Below are 5,011 nucleotides of genomic sequence, written 5' to 3'. Positions count from 1 at the left end.
TCTTTTCTCCGATATTATTCTTTCGAAGAAAAAAAAAAAATTTCTTAATTAATATTTGAATCGAAGAAAAAGTAAGTTAGATTTAATCGATACGCCGAGTGGAATTCTCTGCAGGCCCTACACATTGCTTAGGATCCACAAAAAGCATATCGAAAATACGTTTTGTCCAAGTATTGTGTTTGAAATAACTGCTCTGTTTAAAAAAAAAACTTTGCTTGCTCGACAGGACGCGAATGATTGTAAGTTGACAAAAAAGAAATATCAGTAGATGCAGGAATAAAAAAAAATAGTAATGTTAGCATAGATGCACTTATCCAGTGAGACAGGAGTTCGGATCCCAAGATTAAAGACTGAATCGAAGGGAAAGAAGTAGAAAAATATACAGTGTAACTTTCGTCAAGCAATATTAACCTGTTGTTTCGTTCTATTTGTCTCTATGATACTACATTTATTTACGCTTCTAATCGGAACAATTTAATTGAAGAGACCTCGATAGCATGAAATATTCATAATTGTAGATTTCTTCTTAGCTCTATTATCATTTTCGTCGACGTAACGTTTAACCAGAGGCAAAGAACACGGGACTCCTAGCTCACGTAGTGAAACATATCCTTTAGGTGATCGTAGAAACGATGAAACGGGCTAGTCGCTTGCGCGTATTCGCGTCGGAGACACCCAAAGAACCATGTCGAGACATATCTCTGATTGCCGTAGGTTGTAGTCTCGTCGGCTGCATATATACATATAATATATATATATAAATATATATATACATATATTTATTTCGATTATAATAGCGCGTAATACTCTGAGAACGTTTCTTTCGCGTACACATATACATACAGAGATGCGTGTACACATGTAAACGTAAGTTAGAAAACGTCAGTCTAAGGCAAAAGCAATGTGCATAGTAACAAGAAGAGAACAAACAAATAGTAGAAAAAAAGAAAAAGGAGCTGTTCACACGAACAACAACGGAGCTTTACTCTGCCTCTCTGTCTCTCTCTCTGTTTCTATTGAACTTCGATGGTCATCTTCACTCGTATATATCTCGGTGCTCTCTTATACTGTCCGCTTCGTTACCTATCGAAGACTCATTTGAACATTCTCAATTTATAGTTAGTGTATACGCTGATGTAACACACATACAGACACGTGCCACAAGGCGACATGCAAGCATGTATACACGTACAAATAACTTTACGAGCATAGGACACGCATATGATAAACTCTGCGAATACATTACTACTTTATGTACCTATATGTTATTTCCTCTTTGATTAAGCATAAGTAATTAATGTGCATAAAACACACGAAACCTGTGTGAAGATTAAATACGAATGAAACTAAGTATTCACCGGCACATACATACACACGCGTGGATCTATCGCAGAGGATACACATATACACACATGACACGCGCACAGAACAGAGAAACTCCATGCCTAAAACGACATATCGGTGTTACAACGTATAAATATAAATATGATTATAAATATATGAATATAAATATTATGTAAAACACAGATACACAATGAAGTTCGTCAGTATATGTCTATAAATATTGTTACATATGTATGGTCATTATTAATGATAATTATTACGTGATATGTATTATGAAACATCTTTTTCTCGCAACGGTCCGCGATCCGGGCATCTACTCAGATTCTAATGTCTACATGTCATTGTTTATTATGTCGTTAACAATTAACGTGTATATGTGAAACTTTCAAAACGAATAAAAAGTACCTAAGCATACGATCGTAGTAATTCTTTTCTCCAAATGCATATCCACTGCCTTCATTTTTATTCGTAATTTATGTTAAAAAATATTAGCTGGTTCTTTTATAATGAAGGAAGCAACAAAAAAGTACAATTAGTTTCATTCAATAAATTACAAATGTGTCCAATACGCTAGAAAAGAAAAGAAATCAAAATACAGAAAAAAAGAAAGAATCCTCTATAAGTTAGATAAGGATAACGAGAAACATTGCGGCGACACTCTAATTATTCTTTAATTAAAGTACTTGAAAATAAGCCAGGAACTGTTTTTCACTATCTACATTAATAATAGTATTAAAGCAATTACAAATGGGTTATAAGTATCAACCAATATAGAGATAACGAGGATAGCAACAGCTAAGAGAGTTAGACAAGAAAAGACACAGCGGTAGACAAGGATAGCACTAGACAAACGAGTTGGACAAGGAAAGGTATAGCGGTAGACAAGGATAGAAATAGTAGCGCGTGTTAGACAAGGAAAGGAATAGCGGTAGACAAGGATAACAATACTACCGCGTGTTAAACAAGGAAAGGAATAGCGGTAGACAAGGATAGCAACATTACCACGTGTTAGACAAGGAAAGATATAGGGTTAGACAAGGATGAAAAATTTTACAGTTTCAGAGTAACACCATCTCGTGTTTGGATCCACGAACTGCCGACTTGTTACGCGGGTCACAGAATGTGAACAGAGGTATTAGACAAGAAAAGCACCAGTATGCGACAAGGATAGAGAGAGAAACGTTTCCTATTGGCTGGCGGGCCCCTGAGCTCCGCCAATCAGGCCCTAAGTTAAGCCGGTCGGTGAAAAATCATTAATATCTCGATAATTACAATGATTTTGTGAACTTTTAGAATTGAAGAATGAAGTGTGGACCTTCAGCAACTTTCTTATACAGTTTTTAATACGCTAAACCCTCTCAATAATTAGTTATTAACAATTTTAGCACGGGATGTCGGGAATGATGCCGTTTACATTTATATACGTTTACAGTTTTTCAATAATTACATAGCTTTCTAATGAATTCCCATGCAATTAACTATATGCAGCTGAAAGATAACTCCTTTAGCTACATTCTCATATAACTTTTATGAACATATTCCGTTTAGTTTAGGAGTTATTCAATATTATTTGGGAGCGTCCCTATTCATCGTACTCGCGTCAAGTGGAATCTTATAAACAATCGCGAATATTTAATAAACCACACCACTTACGGTTACGAAACTAATTGCAGAATATACATAAAAGTCCATTCCACATTCTCCATGCTTAAAAGTGCATAATTAGTCACGCATTTCTATTGAAATAACCAGAATGTATTACGATTGAATGCGACGGGTGTAATACTCTTCCAAAGAATGTCTAATAACTCATTATCTACGAAGAATTTGTAAACTTTTTGTATAGAAGAATGAAGTGTGGACCTTTAGTAACTTTCTCATATAGATTTTAATGCTCTAGAACTTTTCAATAATTAGTTATTAACAATTATAGCAGGAACGGTACCGCATACCGTCAAATATCTTTCCGGTTTTTCAATAATTTTATAACTTTCTACTAACTTCTCGTACAAATAAATATACGTATCTGAAAGGCAACTCCTTCAGCCACATTCTCATATAACCTTTATGAACATATTCCATTTTGTTTAGGAGTTATTAAATATTATTTGGGAGCGTCCCTATTCATCGTACTCGCGTCAAGTCGAATCTTATAAACAATTGCTAATATTTAATAAACCACACCACTTACGGTTACCAAACTAATTGCAGAATATAGACAAAGGTCTGTACTATATTCTGCATGCTTGAAAGTTTAAAATTAATCATGCTTATTCGTGAAAATGACGGAAATCCGTTACGCTTGAATACGACGAGTTTAGTATTGATCCAAATAATATTTAATGACTCATTATCTACGAAGAATTTGTGAAATTTTTGTATTGAAGAATGTAGTGTGATCCCTCAGCAACTTTCACATATAGTTTTTAGTTCGCTAAACCCTTTCAATAATTAGTTATTAACAATTATAGCAGGTGATGTCGGGAACGATACCGCATACTGTCAAGCACCTTTCCGGTTTATCAATAATTTTACAGCTTTCTACTAAATTCTCGTGCAAATAACTATACGCATCTGAAAGGCAACTCCCTTAGCTCCATTCTCATATACTTTTTATTAATATATTCGGTTTAGTTTAAGAGTTATTAAATATTGTTTGGGAGCGTCTCCTATTCATCGTACTCGTGTACCGTCAACTGTTATAAACAATTGCTAATATCTAATAAAGCACATCAGTTACGGCTACAAAAATTATTGGAGAATATAAACAAAAGTCCATTCTACATTCTCCATGCTTAAAAGTGCATAATTAATCACGCATTTCTATTGAATTAACGAAAATATGTTAGGCTTTAATACGCAGGTAAATACAAGTGTAACACCTTTACGGATTTTCAATAATTTCATAGCTTTCTAATAAATTCCCATGCAACTAAATGTATGCGTTTCAAAGGTAACTCCTTTAGCTATATTCTCATATAAGTTTTATTAACATATTCCGTCTAGTTTAAGACTTATTAAACATTCTTTGGGAGAGTATTACACCCGTCGCATTCAATTGTAACAGATTTTGGTTATTTCAATAGAAATGCGTGATTCATTATGCACTTTTAAGCATGGTGAATGTAGAACGGACTTTTATCTATATTCTGCAATTTGTTTGGTAGCCGTAAGTGGTGTGGTTTATTAGATATTAGCAATTGTTTGTAACAGTTCGCTATACTCGAGTACGATGAATAGGGGACGCTCCCATATAATATTTCATAACTCCTAAACTAAACTGAATCTGTTTATAAAATTATATAAGAATGTACCTGAAGGAATTGTCTTTCAGACGCGAGTAGTTAGTTGCATGAGAACTTTGCAGAAAGCTGGGGTTGCCGATTCCTGGAATAGACTAATCATCCAAGGCTGATAAACTGTGACGATTAGTTCTAAAATTGTCTACTAGCTGGCAGCATCATCCAATAGTCCTAGTGCTGACATCTGTGGTTACAATATTGTACCTCTGGTAAAAAATTAAACGTAAATGTTAACTTAGATAAGGACAGGCTAATGCGTGACTAATTAAACACTTTAAAGCTTGTAGAATGTAGAATGAACGTTTATCTATGTTCTGCAATTTGTCTGGCAGCCGTAAGTGGTGTGGGTTATTAGATATTAGCAA

Source organism: Habropoda laboriosa, unplaced genomic scaffold, assembly GCF_001263275.1.
Source record: "Habropoda laboriosa isolate 0110345459 unplaced genomic scaffold, ASM126327v1 scaffold81, whole genome shotgun sequence".
Classification (NCBI taxonomy): Eukaryota; Metazoa; Arthropoda; class Insecta; order Hymenoptera; family Apidae; genus Habropoda; species Habropoda laboriosa.
This window is presented reverse-complemented; position numbering follows the sequence as displayed.